The sequence below is a fragment of the Megalobrama amblycephala genome, linkage group LG21 (genome assembly GCF_018812025.1).
Source record: "Megalobrama amblycephala isolate DHTTF-2021 linkage group LG21, ASM1881202v1, whole genome shotgun sequence".
Lineage (NCBI taxonomy): Eukaryota > Metazoa > Chordata > Actinopteri > Cypriniformes > Xenocyprididae > Megalobrama > Megalobrama amblycephala.
The window spans coordinates 30714426-30732189 of record NC_063064.1 but is presented as its reverse complement, the minus strand read 5'-3'; positions in this window follow the sequence as shown (position 1 = coordinate 30732189).

Below are 17764 nucleotides of genomic sequence, written 5' to 3'. Positions count from 1 at the left end.
TGACTTTTTTGCATTGGAAAACATTGACAGAGTAAACTGTCATAATGAAAACATGGCAAAGCCATTTGACTATCTTGTTCATTAACGAGTTCGTTTGCCCATATAATCTTTAGGGTATTAGGTTAGCTAATTTGGCTTGCTGTCCACTGAGGAGGGGCTCGATGAAGCATCTTCAACTCGAGCTCTGATACACCCCCCCAGTGAATAAATATAGGATATGATTATATAGGGCAAGGTACCTGAAATGAAGGTGGAGTTTGGGGAGGTGGAGGGATGCTGAAACAGCTGAGACTGAAGAGAGGTAAGCAGCTGCTTATATACTCTGGCTGTTGATTGGAAGATTAGATGGGCTCGCTCCTCCCTAAATTACGTTTAGGAACTTCACTAAACAATGGTGTCAGGACTTTTCATCTTGATGACACTGACACTTTCATTGACACGAATACTTGCTTTTGAGGAATGACCTATCCATTTTGAGCAAGTGACACGCTTTTGCAGGTTATCAACTAGGTTTTGCAGTTTGTACTAATTGTTTTGAGAACTGCATTAACTGTTGTGCAAATGTAAATAGTGATGTGAGAAATGCACCAAAGCGACTGAGAAAAACTGTAGTCCTGAATTACTGTCCATTTATACACACCTGTTCTCCCGACGAAATGTTTGAATAATTGAATTTACAGTGGTTCTCCCAACATTTGGCTGCACCCTTCGACCAGCCTCAGCCATTGTGAGGCCGTGATTGACAACATGATCCACAATTGTAGCCCTGATTTCATCAGGGATCTGCCTATTGGCCTCTTCTTCCTCTTCCCCTGTTTTGTCCCCTTCCCCTTCCCCTTCCCCTTCTTCCCCGCACCCTTACCCCTCTTCCACGAGGCTGACCTTCCATTTCTGTGTCACAGTATTGTAGAAATGGTACACACTATGTCCTGCTTGGTTCGTATATGCTTGTAAAGTGGGGGTTTATGGGATTCAGCTCTGACAGTGATTGTAGAGAAACGGCTTATCATTGGTTGCAACTAATGCTTCACACACCCCTTCTCATCAGTGAAAGTTGAGATTTACTTGAGAGAAATTGTTCAATTTAGGAGACATTTTCAGGAAAAAAAAGATTTTAAAAAAAAATGTGTAAAATTTGCTTGACAGATTTTGACAACTAGTTCAACATTTTTGTATGTAATGACTCAAGCAATGAAATGAGGACTATTAGTTTTATATGGAATGACCATTCAGCATTCACAAGTATAGTTAATTTTGACTGACATGACATAAGCAAATGATAATGTTATAAAACAGCAGAGAGTTGTATGAAAGCAATTGATGCATGTCCAAAAGCATTTGCAATTTGTTCGAAGGAATGAGAAACTGCTACTATGATGTGCACAAATGACTAAATGTTGTGGAGGTTGAACTAACTGTTGTGCAAATGTAAAGAGTGATGTGAGAAATGCACCAAAGTGACTGAGAAAAACTGTAAATGAAAAATACCTCAAGCTTTACTCAAGCCATCCTTGATGTACATGACTTTCTTTGTTCTTTCTGATGAACACAATCGCATCACTTCACTTCAGAAGGCCTTTATTAACCCTCCGGAGCCGTGTGGAGCACACGTTTATGATGGATGGATGTGGATTGAAGCACTTTCATCATCTCATACTTGTTGATCCCATTCACTGCCATTATAAATCTTGGATGTGCATATTTCTCTGATTGTGTTCATCAGAAAGAAGAAAGTCATATACACCTAGGATGGCGTGAGTGTGAGTAAAGCTTGGGCTAATTTTCATTTGAAAGTGAATTAATCCATTAAGTCTGTCACGCATGTGAACAGAACTATGGTGTGTCTCCAGACGTCTTCTCTAAATACAGACCTATTTTCCTCAATGATTCTCATTTGTTCTTCCTGATATGGTGTATCTGCTGGAATCACAAACAGCATGGCACTTACACTCTGAAACATTTTTAAGATGGCAGATCTAATAAAACTGAGTTCTGATGTAAAATACTTCCACCATCCGGGAGTAAAAACGATCATCTTCCTTCCATCTACAGTTCTGAAACCTCTCGTTCCCATTCCGGTTCTTTCTCCTGTGTCAAATTCATCCCATATTCAATCAAACTGCAACGTCTTATGACCTCAGTGGCCTGCTGGGATGAATCATTCATTCAAGTGATGAATGAATACAGATCTTTTACAAAAACAGAACACCTCAGTCATAAATAACATAAAATAGTTACAATGAACAAGCTTAAATTAAATTCAATAGCATACTACTCTATCATTTTGCAGACAATCTTTCTTCATTGAAGGAAATTCTAGCTGTTTCTGATAAAGTAAATATGAAATATATTTTGATTATATAGATGTTTCACCACAATCACTAAAGTTCTAAAAATCACAAAATCGACTATAGGCTATTGAGCTTCATCATTAATATTCATCTAATATTCCCCCTAAATTTTCAGTATTCACCCCCCTTTTAGATTTTCCATAAGCTGATGTAAATACTAATATATGAAAGGTGCACACAGTGTCATGCACACAAATACAAAACATCATCATGATTACAAACATGAACTAAAATAATGCTGTAAACATTATGTAACATAAGATGCAACATAAAACTGATAACAAATGAACTCTGGGAATCAATTCTAGGAATTATTTTTCACTGTAAATTATAAGATGACTTGTTTTTTTGTTTTTTTTGGTACATGGTATTTTGGTAAATAATATGATACATTTAACAGTGTTTTACCGTACAATTACATGATAAGGCTTGAACTTTTACAGCATTCACCTGTAAACAGTGAGGGAATTTACTGTTAGTCAGTTTTCACTGTAGAATTCTTAAAATCTGATAAATTTTTACAGTAAATTTTACAGTGTAGGGCTCCTGTTTTAATAAATAACAGGTCATGTTCATTGTACTGTAACCATTTTTAAAGTAAAAATTGGCTTCACAGCAGATTTAAGTAATCCATAAAAGGACTTCTTGCTTTCACTTTCAGCTGTTGTCAACTATTTAAGGAGCAGCGGTCCTGATCAAGACACACTCCACCAAAGCCCTGCTGAGACTTTGTGAGACCTTGTGACGCCCAAAAAATGTCTGACCGGGAAGTGATCAACCATGGTGAGTGCAATTTAAAAGTAAATAAAATAAAAAAAAACACTACTTCAGATTTTTTCTAAAGAAGACTGACTTACTACTATATATATATAATTAGCATTCCCTTATGATACATTTTTAAAAAATCTAAATCCAGTCTTAAAGGGGTGGTTCAGTGTTTTTTTTCTAGGCTTGATTGTGTTTTTGGGGCACAGTTTAACATGTCTTAACCCAGATAGCATGGTCACATTGAAACAATGTTGAGTCAGTGTTGATGCGTCAACGCCAATTACACTGAATTAACGTTACAAAGTGATGTTGCTTTAGCATCACTCTTGCACCCTCAGATAATGTTGAAGCAATACTGATATTTTAACCACAAATCAATGGTAATAATATTGATTAAACATTACAAAGTGATATTTTTTCAACACGTCTTCGGCACTGTTGAAATAATGTTGAGATTTCAACCTCAAATCAATGGTAATATTATTGATTCAACATTATGAAGTGATATTTTTTCAACATCACTTTTGCACCCTCAGTTAATGCTGAAACAATGTTCAGATTTCAAAAATAAATCAATGATAATATCATTGAATCAACATTATGAGGTGATGTTGGTTCAATTTCACGTTTGCACCCACATTTAATGTTGAAACAATGGTGAACAAAAAATCAATGGTATTGCTATTGAATCAGCATTACACGATGATTGATTCTACATCACTGATGTTGAGGCAACATTGAAATTTACAAAAATAATCAATGGTAATATTGTTGAATCAATGTTATGTTGATTCTACATCACTGCTGTTGAATCTATATTGAAATTAACAATAATAATTTGTAATATTGTTTGATCAATGTTAATGTGATGTTGATTGAACTGAAATGCCAACATAAAACAATGTTCTGAACAACATTAATATTTCAGCTACACTTCAATGGTACATCAACAAATTTCTGACCATTTCAAAGTTTTGGGAAAACCTTTTAAAACATAAATGACACCTTTCCAGCAATTGAGTCAGTTTTTTTTTTTTTTTTTTTTTTTTTTGACAGTTTAACACACTAAATGACAAAGAGATAGAAAATTCAATTCTTTAAGAGTGGGGCAAAAAGGACAAAAGTATTTTAACCTTTAAAAATAACACTACTTTCAGAAGTCTTATGTCATCAACTACAAGTGGTCCAAAGTTTTCAAAATCTGGCTTGCATCAGACAACTGCATCTTCTCCTTTGGGTTCTCTGAAATCTAAAAAAGAAAGCATGATGTTAATTAAGAACAAGTCAATTCAGTTGCCATACATAGTCACAGTCAACAATGTTAATATGCTAAACACAAAATAATTAACTTTTTATAAATTGCTAAACACAGAATATTCTAACGATATTTATAATACTGTTAAATTATATACATTTAATTTATCAACACTTCAATAACACAATAGGAAAGTGTCCGATCTTTCCACCCAAGATTAGGCTTGTTTGAGATGAGCAAAATCTGCGCAGAAACGATCACCGCGAGATGCACGCCGATTAGAAATGTGTCCGATTGTGGGCCGCCTTGCTCTGATGTCATGTGATGTAACCGTGATGTATTGATCTGATTTAAAATGTTTGATTTTAAAACATCATGTTTTATATGTAAAAATAATGTGTGAATATTCCCAAACTCTCTGACACTGCGATCTCTCTGTGGGTTATGTGATTGCTGTCATTTATTAAAAAAAATATAAAAACATGTCTAAAATTAAAGTTAAGATGATTGATACACATCTTTCGAATGTAAATAAATAACAAGTAGTTTGGGTTTATTGTTCATTATGTTTATTTTCATATAAAAGCAACAGAACTTAAATTACATCCAGTTTATCAGTAACACAGAGCACGAGTGTGAATCCCGCGGAGCCCGATCACACGAAAATGCGTATCAATAGTACGAGTTTGTAATCTCACGCAGCTTTTTCGCGTGCATATGATACGCACTTTATGGCGTATTATACGTACGAAACCCCCACCCCCATCCTACCCAAGAGCGTATCATATAAACGGCATAAAGTGCGTATCATATGCACGCGAAAAAACTGCGTACCATAAGAACGCCAAAATTCATTTGGCGTATATATTCTACGAGATTACAAACTCGTACTATTGATACGCATTTTCGTGTGATCGTGTTGTTTTTCACTCCTCCCCTCACTCTCAAACAAGCCTTTTATCCCCAGCTCTAATTAAACACACCTAAAGCAGCTAATCAAGGTCATTAGGATCAATTGAAACTTCCAGGCAGGAGTGTTGGAAAGGAATAAACACCTCTGAACTATGGCCAAATCTCAGTTCATTTTCTGTGAAACTACATAGCATTCAAGTAACAAGTTTATCTTGTATAATGAAAGAACTGTTTGGTTTTTTTTAAAGCTGCAGATTCACCTTATGTAGACCTTAATATGTTTAAATATCACAAAATAGCAATGTCATTCACTTTCTCAAACACAAGATGTTGTTTTTCTTTTATTTCTTAAAAAAAAAAAAAAAAAATTGTGTTTCAGTGGAAACAGGCTAAACAGAAAGGAGATTAGTTGCATTCCTCAAATTTAATATGAATATGAATGATTACCTGATTAAGCAGTAATCAGGGAGCAGGAGATAAGGTACAGGACAGCATCAAGTCCCAGGTCAGGTGATGATCCTATCGACTACAACTCAATGTATTATCAGTGATACATTTATCAAGAGGGTGCTTCTCTCTTTTTTTTTTTTTAAATTGTCCATTCTCCTCTGCCTTTATTCCTATTAAAGGAAAGAAGTCAAGGTAATCTGCAAGCATTGAGTAATACATGCAATACATGGGCTATGTGTAAAGTATGATATTCTCGCTGCTGCATGTCACTTGCACTAATAAATAAATATATCCTAATAAATATTACTAAATCAAGATGCATGCACTATTTAAGAATTTAGAAAAATGGATGGTTTATTCAAATACTTTAATAACTTTTTAAAAATAAATATATCTTATTAGATTCAGTAACAATAAATGAAATGCAAATAGCAAGCACAAACAAACAAAAGAACATAGAAATAATAATTAAAACCTTAATAATAATAATAATAATAATAATGCAACTTTGTTTGAAACCCAGAGAAGTCAGGTGGTTCAACAAACAACACTACTGTGTAGGATGCACCTGTGTTTGATTAGACTACTGAGAAGTGCACATGCAAAACTAAAATGGGTGTTTACCAATCACTGGCCAATTTCAAACTACAATAGATTTTCAACCATTACTAAAACCATGAAGGCCCACCCTAAACCATGCGCCCAGTGGATTAGAGCAAATCGGGTTAAGTGGTTGAAAATGCCGAATATGAACTGACATGCCCCACTGATGGGGAAACACCCACTAGTGTTCTGCACAGATACACACCTGCATGATCTTCTGATCATCAACTACAAATCACTGTCTGTCTCCACCTATGTGTGCTGTCGACTTTCATCACAATTTCAATGCTGATCCTACACACTTTAAAAATGTCAATCTCAACCAAAATGATGGTTTGGATCAAAACTCAACATTGTATCAATGTTACCATGCTGTCTGGGTAATGCTTTGTTTTTTTTAAAAAAAGCCATTTTTTTCTTTTATATTTTATCTTTATTCGACACCTCTGTTTCCATAGAGTACATCAGGGATGACAATGACACCATCGCGGATCATCGTCGTCACCAACAAGCTTCTCACACTGTATTTAGAAAACAACTTCATTTAAAGGATTAGTTCACTTCTAAATAAACTTTTCCTGATAATTTACTCACCCCAATGTCATCCAAGATGTCCATGTCTTTCTTTCTTCAGTCGAAAAGAAATTAAAGTTTTTGATGAAAACATTCCAGGATTTTTCTCCTTATAGTGGACTTCAATGGGCACCAAACGATTGAAGGTCAAAAGTAGTTTCACTGCAGCTTCAAATTGTTCAACACGATCCCAGATGAGAAATAAGGGTCTTATCTAGAGAAACCATTGCTCATTTTCTGAAAAAAATTAAAAATTATTTAAGTTTTAACCTTAAATGCTCATCTTGAACTAGCTCTCTTCTTCTTCTCTATTAGAATTCCAGCAGTGTAGACGCTGCTAAGTGTAATACTGCCCTCCACAGGCCAAAATTTGAACTTATTTTTATATGCAATATGCTAGTTCAATAGTATATAACAGTTAGTTCAAACTTTGACCTGTGGAGGGCAGTAATACGCTTAGCAGCATCTACACTGCTGGAATTCTAATAGAGAAGAAGAAGAGAGCTAGTTCAATATGAGAATTTAAGGTTAAAACTTATATAATTTTCAATTTTTTTCAGAAAATGAGCAATGGTTTCATAAGACCCTTATTTCTCGTCTGGGATCGTGTAGAACAATTTGAAGCTGCACTGAAACTAATTTTGACCTTCAATCGTTTGGTGCCCATTCAAGTCCACTATAAGGAGAAAAATCCTGGAATGTTTTCATCAAAAACTTTAATTTCTTTTCAACTGAAGAAAGAAAGACATCTTGGATGACATGGGGGTGAGTAAATTATCAGGAAAAGTTTATTTAAAAGTGAACTAATCCTTTAAAAACATGCTCACTGGTTATGATCTGTGCTGTTATAAATCCAGTTTTTCATGAGAAATGCAGTCCAAATGTCCCGTTTTTAATGATGACGTCTAAAGTCCCCGCCAAAGGGAGTAGTCCATTTTAGCACTTTGTTAGCAACCGCCGTTTTAAACACACAATAGAGGTTTAAAAAAGTCACAAGCGGGTTATAACTGGTGTGTTTTATGTCATAGATCAAAACATGAAAATATTTAGAGGCTTTGTTAACCACAGACCTTATTTCAGGCGATTTAGCAAAAACCCATTCAAAAAACCCATAGACATTAGTCCGTTTTTGTTGTCATTAAACTTTAAAAGACAATATCTCAGTTTGCATTGAACTTTCAGCGCTGTAACTTTGCAGATACTGTTTGTGCTCAAGCAACAACATTACACACTAACTAAAGTTAAAAAAGTGAAATCGCATTGAACCACCCCTTTAAACTACCTGCGAAATTCAACACACACACACACACACACACACACACACACACACACACACACACACACACACACCATTGCTATATTGATACTGTTTTTGTTTTGTTTTGTTTTTTTACAACATTTTTACACAGTGTTGGTATTTAACACTGTTTGTCATTTAACAGTACGTATAGTGTACAAGAAGTAAAAGTATAAGTAGTAGTAGTAGTAGTTATAATAATAATTATTATTAGTAATCTGGTGGATTTTGTAGGCAGGTTAAGACTGGATGTAGATTTTTAATGTTTAATAAAAATATGAGAATCCAAAAAACTGTATAACTTGCATCACTTAATGCTGATGTGATCAAAACAGGCCAACATATGATTGACACATTTGACAGACCAGGAGATGCCTTTGCAGAAAGCACCTATGCTGGAGCTGGAACATATGCGTCAGGTTTTGAAAACAAACCAGGAAAGAGGATTCCCAAGATTGGAGTTTATGCTGCAGCAGGAGTTGGACGAGCTCGTGCTGAACTCAGTGTACTCGAGGCTGAAGCCAAAGGTCCCAACGCCTCAGCTAGTGCTGAAGCCAGTCTGACTGGAGTCGCAGTAATGACTCGAGCTGAAGTTGCCAGTGTATCTGCTAAAGCCGGTCCAGTTGGTGCGAAAATGGGACTTGGATTTGATACGGGTGTAGCTGCTGGTCTGGGAGGGGTGGAGGCCAAAATACTGGGAACTGGATTCTCAGTTGGTTCAAAAACCAGTGTATCTGTTCTGGGTAACGAAGTAGAAGTAAATTTTCCATTTTAGTCCGACAGATATTAATTACTTTTAAATATTTGTTATGTGAAACCATCAGCAGACAAAAACCTGAATTTTTATAACTTTAACCAGCCTATAACAATTACAGTAACATGTTTTATTTTATAATTATACAACTGTTGTAACTTTTGTTTTCATTTAAAAATAAACATATCTGGTTATGCTTATGCAGGTGTGTGTATTGCTTTTCCTCATCAGTACTGTCATTCCCAGTGGATATGATTGTAGGGTGAATCCTGAAAAAAAATAATTTTCCCCTTTTTTAATTTAAAAAGTATTGTTGTTGAGCTATAAATATACAGAATAATACTTCAACAATATGGAAACATATAATGTTTTATTTTATATGTTATAATCTATTTTATTTTATAGCCATAAACTGTTGTGACTTAAGAATAAATGTTTGTGTTTGGTTATGCAGGTATATGTACTGCTTTTTTTATACCGTCATTTCCTGTAAATATTTTATGTGTTCACAGAACTTTCTAGCGATTTTGGACTTTTGCCATACTGAGTAGGGTGACCATATTTTGATTACCAAAAACCAGGACACTCGGCCCAGCAATACACAAATGATACTCGAACTTTACTCAAAGATGCCTTATCATTTCAATACATTTAAAATATGCCTCCTCTGTATGGATATAAAATTGTTATATTACAAAACACTATCTATAACCAAATATACAAATTCAGATAGGCTTCTCAGAGGTTACTCAACATGTTTTATTATGACAAGATAATGTCTCTTCTGTATTAGAAAAATCAATAAATAATAAATAAGTAAAATATACCTCTGCTATATTAGCAATCCAAATTTAACAAAAATAGCTCTCACAAACTTACAAAAACTAACTAACAAAAAGTGTCTATATCTTTGGTTTTCTTCCTCTTCATCCTGTTTTTCTTCCTCATCCTTCTTGCTTGCCCTTCTATATTTTGCTGTAGAGCTGAACTTTCCCAACATTTTTTTTTTGTTTCTTATCAAATAGGCATGAAAGTTATAAAGAAATGTATATAGGCCTATCAGCTGTTATATCACAAGGTACAAAGGAAGAGCACAGCGAGCTGAACTCATTGTAGACGATAGCTGTGCTCTGCTGTTACACGAAGTATCTGTTATTCAGTTACAGATGACTGCACAAATCGTGCAAACTAATGAAAACATTATAAACTGTTAACTAGAAGTAAACAACTTAGCCATAAGTCAGCCGTGACACTGAGAATATAGTTACCTTTATGGAATAATCCTGTTTTGAGATTAAAATGTGAACTAATATTCTCTGTTGCACGTGCAATCGTGCGTGTCTGCGAAACTCATTTATATTAATATATGCTCCGCCTTCGGAAAGCGAAAATCTACGGTGACCGGGAGGGGACATGTTCGGTTCACTTTGTTTTGTCGTGGCCACGACATATAAACTCGTGGGAACGTGATAATATGTCCTGGCTACAAGATATTATTTCGTGGGAACGTGATAATAAGTCGTGGCCACGAGATCGTTTTGTCGAGGTAACGACATCCTTATGTCGTGGCCACGCGATGTAAAGTCGTGGCCTCGAGATCATATGGTGAGGCAACGAGATATTTTTCTCGTGGCCACGACTTCATTATGTTGAGGGAACTACATCTCTTTTTTCGTGGCCACGAGTTACATGTGTAAACAACGCGCGCTACCATAGCAACCTGAACTATCGGAAATGGATAAGATTATAATACTATTTATTTTTAATTAAGAAAAACCTTGGAATTAATAAGTTATTATTAACATGCCTATTGTGTTGTGTGCGATGCCTACAGCAGAATTCTAATGAAGTTTATCAATTAAATATTAGAATATGCCGTGTATATTTTTTATCACATCCAACAGTCTTTTAAATCCATTCACTTATTGTTAATTTTTTTATTTCATATTTTTACATCATTTATTATTATTATTAGGCTATCATTATCAGTTAAATGTTTTTTATTCATTGTTATAGCCCTGTTTATTTTCCCCTTTTCGTGTATCCTTTCTGTAGGCCTATATTATGTTGTTAGCTATATTTTGTAAATACTTTAAATGCCAGATCATGCCATAAAATGTGACTTTATGACTGTATTGTAGCCGTGAATATAGGATAAATGAGCGTCTGTTATCATTTGTAGACCCTCGTGCCCATGACAGCATTTGAATGAAGTTCGAATAATTTATTATTATTAATTGGTTGTTAAAAGAATATTTAAGCTAAAAAAAAAAAAAAAAAAATCCATTCACTGATATAGCCTAGACAAAAACTTAATTTTGTTCATCATTTTATTTAGGTTTAATAGGCATATTAATAATAATAATACTAATTATTATTATTATTATTATTATTATTATTATTATTATTATTATAAAGACACGATCAGAAGGCTGTGAGATGGGATGGATAAATGTTCATTATCATTAAATAAAGTTTGTTATCAAATTGATAATAACAAACTTCATTTGAATGCTATAGTGGCAACATCTCGCGCAATATTATAGCTTACATTGCGCGCGATGTTGACTATAAAGACAGCATTCAAATAATAATAATTTCTTAATTCCGCACTTATTTTATCATTCTTAATTCCAGGTTGCTATGGTAGCGCGCGTTGTTTACACATAATGAAGTTGTGGCCACGAGAAAAATCTCGTTGCCTCACCATATGATCTCGAGGCCACGACTTTACATCGCGTGGCCACGACATAAGGATGTCGTTACCTCGACAAAACGATCTCGTGGCCACGACTTATTATCACGTTCCCACGAATTAATATCTTGTGGCCACGACATATTATCACGTTCCCACGAGTTTATATGTCGTGGCCACGACAAAACTAAGTGAACCGAACATGTCCCCTCCCGGTCACCGTAAAAATCTCGTAACACCGGTCAATTTAATGGCCCAATGAAAAATAATGAAAACCAGGACATTTTCATCACTTTATAAAAAAACAACCAGGATGGCCAGGACAGGACGTGAAAACAGGACATGTCCTGGGAAAATATATTATATATATATATATATATATATATATATATATATATATATATATATATATATATATATAAAAGTGACCATTATTTTAGAGCATTATTTTAAATACCCCCGCAGTGTGTTATTAACGAACCAAACATAAACAACATACTACGGACAAAAAACCAGATGAGCCCAGAATATGAACGCAACACATTTAATTGTTTTCCTCCCATAAAAAAGACAGTGTCATTAAAAGACCAAACTTAGTAAACACTATATTAAAGCATAATATACAGAAAAATTGGTTTGTGCCGAATTTGATCTTTTAATATCACTTGTTAAATGTTTTCTTTCTAACAGTTTTCTATATGAGGAAAACGGTCATGAATTTAAACACGTTGCGTTACAATTCTGGGCTCAACTGCTTTTCTCTAGGCAAGGCTACTTTATTAGTATGACGTTTAGTGAGTTTGGTCTGTTAATATCACTGCTACAAGCCACGTTAAGCTTTTTTTCACGTTAAGCATTTTAGAATGTCCCGTTGCCGACGCGTCATGCAGCCACAATGACGGGCGTTTATTTCGTTTTTCCTTTTTATTTAAAATATTCACAAACTTGAATTATTGATATATTCCGATTGTCAAATATGTGGAAGTGAATGTGTTTTGTTGTTTATAATGGTCATGTTGATAAAACAGAGGATCAGTCGGATTTACCTACATAAATTCATCCATTTTTCCCGAAATACATAAACGTAAGAGAACTGAGAGAAAAGAGTCAATGTTATTGTTTCATACGCAATGTAGGTTATCTGATATGAATAGAAAAAAATAACAAATTATAATCGAAAGGATTATTTCAGCTTCCATATCAGTGTTTGCATTTAACAAACTATAAATATGTCTTTTTTTTATATATAGTCTATATCCTAGGCTAGTACTTAATTTAAATGTCTATTTAAATGTCTGAAACTTCAAATAAACATTATGTGGTTGAAAACACTGAATAGTTGCGACATATGAAAAGCACAGAGCGCGTCTATCTCTGGCTCAGCGCCAGCAGCGCAAAAGCAGGTTTGAATTTAGCAGTGACGCACTGAATGTTTAATCACACCGGTGTGATCGCACACGTTAAAGGATAAAACTGGGAGTGAATGGGGGGAAAATTTAAACTGAGGTGGCACAAATAAGATCTCGTGGCGCCGGGCCTGCCTGTTGCTGAGTCTCAACGGCTGAAATCGCGCTCCGAGGCAGGGTGGTGTGCTGACTAGAGGTGAGGGGGCACAGTAACCTAGGTGGCCGGGCCAGGCCCCCTGGGGCCCCCCCGTGGCGCCGACCCTGTTGGTCACCCTAATACTGAGCCCATGTTCAGATGTAAACACAGAAGCTCTAATGTGACGTGACAGATCACTGTAGCGCCTCAAATACACTTTTCCTCAAAAACCTTCATTTCTTTTCGACTGATGAAAGAAAGACATGAACTTCTTGGATGGCATGGGGGTGAGTAAATTTATCAGGAAAAGTATATTTAAAAGTGGACTAATCCTTTAAGTAATTACTAGTGGGTTACCATGATCTTCACTTTAGAATACTGATCCAAATAATTAGTACTTACTTTAGTGTTATATAGTAACTCTTGAGTTATTACTATCCAATACTTGTTCCAATACTGGCTTATATGCGCGCAACTACGGTACTTTAGATCGCAACCCCTTTCCTTACCTCGACTCCTGCTCTAAATCTCATACGGAAGAGTTTGAGGTATTCGGTTGTTAAGTCTGACGTTTAGTGTGTCGACTCCATTGTGTGTGTCAAATATTGAGGTTTGTCGGTGTTTAGGATGCTGATGACACTAGAACTGTGACTCTGTTCTCCAGAGTTTCCCACACTGACACACAAACACAACAATAGAAGTGTGTCTATTCACATGATAATGAGATCGACAAATAGTATTAAAACCCCAGGGATTTAAACTCTTAGTTTTGATGTGCAAGTGTTTCCCACATCAGTCCCATTCACTTCAAAATGACTTCTGTGCAAAATGTTTAACATTTTTTAATCCATGTCAATTTAAAGAAAAATGTAGTTAGTTATACAAACTTTTGCACCTTGGACTTCAGTAAAAAAAAAAATCAGTCTCTCTTACAAATTTGAGGAATTTATTCATTTTAACTTTTATATATTCCTATATTATTATTGTATTTTCCCCCCAATTGCAGAAGTTTAGCTATAAAAACAGCACAGATGATTCAGTCTTTGGGAAGCGAGTTCCTCCTGTGAGAACGACACACTTCTTGTTACCGGTGCTGGTGCTGCAGTGATGAGTCGTAAACGGATCTCCACAATAATAGGCATTTTAATCAACAAAGAAGGAATCACACCAAACACATCAAACATAACATTAAGATCAGACAAGGAGTGAAGGGAGTGAGTCCATATAAATAGGGAGTGCAGATGATAAGGTCCAGGTGTAGCTGATAAGTGATGAGTGAAGATGAGGAGCTGACAAGGGAAGTGAGTGCAGGTGAGGAGACAAGAGGATCATGGGAATTGGAGTCCGGAGAACAAGGGATCTGTGACACTTCTATTGTGTGAGTGATTTAAAGGTGCCCAAGAATGCTTTTTCACAAGATGTAATATAAGTCTAAGGTGTCTCCTGAATGTGTCTGTGAAGTTTCAGCTCAAAATACCCCATAGATTTTTTTAAATTAATTTTTTTAACTGCCTATTTTGGGGCATCATTAACAATGCACTGATTTACACTCGGCGCCGCCCCCTTAATTCGCATGCTCCCTGCCACACGAGCTGTCGACTATATTACAGCACATTTACAAAGTTCACACAGCTAATATAACCCTCAAATGGATCTTTACAAGATGTTCGTCATTAGGGCTGGGCGATATATCGCATGCGATTCTCACGCGCATTTCGTCAGTAAAGCCGGTTCCCTGATTACCGCTAAATCGCCATCACCTGCTTTCAAATGGAGCGCCATTTAATAGCCAGAGCCGTAGTTCACTGATAAGCCACGTTCATATCGCAGATGAATGGCCTTCGATAATGAACGCGATATTTGCGTGGCTTATCAGTGAACTACGGCTCTGTCTGTTAAATGGCGCACCATTTGAAAGCAGGAGATGGCGATTTAGCGGTAATCAGGGAACTGGCTTTACTGACGAAATGCGCGTGAGAATCGCATGCGATATATCGCCCAGCCCTATTCGTCATGCATGCTGCATGCATGCTTCGAATTATGTGAGTAAAGTATTTATTTTGGATGTTAACGTTTTATTTTGAGTGAGTGTGAGGGTGGGCGCCCTGGAGACCTCATGCCGGTGCAGGGAGCGGAGTGGACTGGAGTGGAGGTCTCCAGGGCGGATCCATGAGCCATGGCGGGTCCGGGGCCTTGGCAGGCCACGGCGGGTCAGGAGCCTTGGCAGGCCACGGCGGGTCAGGGGCCTTGGCAGGCCATGGCGGGTCAGGAGCCTTGGCAGGCCACGGCGGGTCAGGGGCCTTGGCAGGCCACGGCGGGTCAGGTGCAATGGGCAGCCATGGCGGGTCAGGTGCAGTGGGCAGCCATGGCGGGTCAGGAGATGAGGGCTGCCATGGCGGGTCAGGGGCCGAGGGCTGCCATGGCGGGTCAGGAGATGAGGGCTGCCACTGTGGGTCAATGTCCTTGGTCGACCATTGTGGGTCTGGAGCCCTGGTGGGCTCTGGCAACCCCGAAACCCCGCCCAGGAGTTCCCCACCCACAGGCACTGGGCCCCCCCCCAAAAAATACATGGGGAGGTTTAGGGAAGGCTTCAAAAGTCTGTGGTATGGAGTGGATGCATGGTCGGGAGTGGGCTCGTGGGCAGTGGCAGCGGTAGCAGTTGGAGCGGCTGGCTCGGCGGCGGCTGCTGGAGCGGCGGGCTCGGCGGCGGCTGGAGCGGCGAGCTCGGCGGCGGCTGGAGCTGAGGGCTCGGCGACGGCTGGAGCTGAGGGCTCGGCGGCGGAGACTGGAGAAGCAGGCTCGCCGGCGGAGACTGGAGAGACTGGCTCGGCGGCTGAGACTGGAGATACGGGCTCGGCGGCTGAGACTGGAGAGACGGGCTCGGCGGCTGAGACTGGAGAGACGGGCTCGGCGGCTGAGACTGGAGATGCGGGCTCGGCGGCTGAGACTGGAGATGCGGGCTCGTTGGCAGCTACTGGAGCGGACTCGTTGGCAGCTACTGGAGCGGACTCTTTGGCAGCTACTGGAGCGGACTCGTTGGCAGCTACTGGAGCGGACTCGGAGAGGGCTAGAAAAGGGGTCCAGTCCATCCCCTCAAACACGATCAAAATCCCCACAGGCACTGGGGCTGGCTCTGTGGAGACTGGAGAGGTTTGCTCGGCGGCGGCGGCTGGAGCGGATTGCTCGGCGGCGGCGGCTTTCTTCCTCTTCCTCCGCTTTCTGGACCCAGTGGAGGAGTGAGGGTCCAGTGTGACACAGGAAGGAAGTTCACTGGAGGGGTATGAGTAGGAAGACGGAGCTTGGCAGACTGGCCAGGCTGCCCGTGTTTTCGGAAGGACTGGATGAGAGGAACACTTAACATCCTGAACCTCTTGGACAAAGAATTTGGAGCAATTTAAACACAAAACTAAATTTATAGCATCAGCTAAGGAAACATAATTGTCAGGTTCATAAAAGCGGATGGTGTCCTCGTCCAGTCCATCCAAAAAACAGGGCGATCAAATGAGCATCTGACCAATCTGTCAAATAAGCGAGCTCTACGAACTCCTCCACATACCTCTCCAGTGAACGACCAACCTGTAAAAGTCCAATGAGCCGTTCCGCCGCAGAGAGAGGTGGTGAAGGAGTGGTAGCCCCGATATGAGCCGTTGTGGGTACAGGGACCAGGAAGATACCCATTTTATGTTGTGGAGGTCCAACGGTTTTGGTCTGATCTTCTATTACCGGTGCTGGTGCTGCAGTGATGAGTCGTAAACGGATCTCCACAACAATAGGTATTTTAATCAACAAAGAAGGAATCACACCAAACACATCAAACATAACATTAAGATCAGACAAGGAGTGAAGGGAGTGAGTCCATATAAATAGGGAGTGCAGATGATAAGGTCCAGGTGTAGCTGATAAGTGATGAGTGAAGATGAGGAGCTGACAAGGGAAGTGAGTGCAGGTGAGGAGACAAGAGGATCATGGGAATTGGAGTCCGGAGAACAAGGGATCTGTGACACTTCTATTGTGTGAGTGATTTAAAGGTGCCCAAGAATGCTTTTTCACAAGATGTAATATAAGTCTAAGGTGTCTCCTGAATGTGTCTGTGAAGTTTCAGCTCAAAATACCCCATAGATTTTTTTAAATTAATTTTTTTAACTGCCTATTTTGGGGCATCATTAACAATGCACTGATTTACACTCGGCGCCGCCCCCTTAATTCGCATGCTCCCTGCCACACGAGCTGTCGACTATATTACAGTACATTTACAAAGTTCACACAGCTAATACAACCCTCAAATGGATCTTTACAAGATGTTCGTCATGCATGCTGCATGCATGCTTCGAATTATGTGAGTAAAGTATTTATTTTGGATGTTAACGTTTTATTTTGAGTGAGTTTGAGGCTGTGCTCCATGGCTAACGGCTAATGCTACACTGTTGGAGAGATTTATAAAGAATGAAGTTGTGTTTATGCATTATACAGACTGCAAGTGTTTAAAAATGAAAATAACGACGGCTCTTGTCTCCGTGAATACAGTAAGAAACGATGGTAACTTTAACCACATTTAACAGTACAT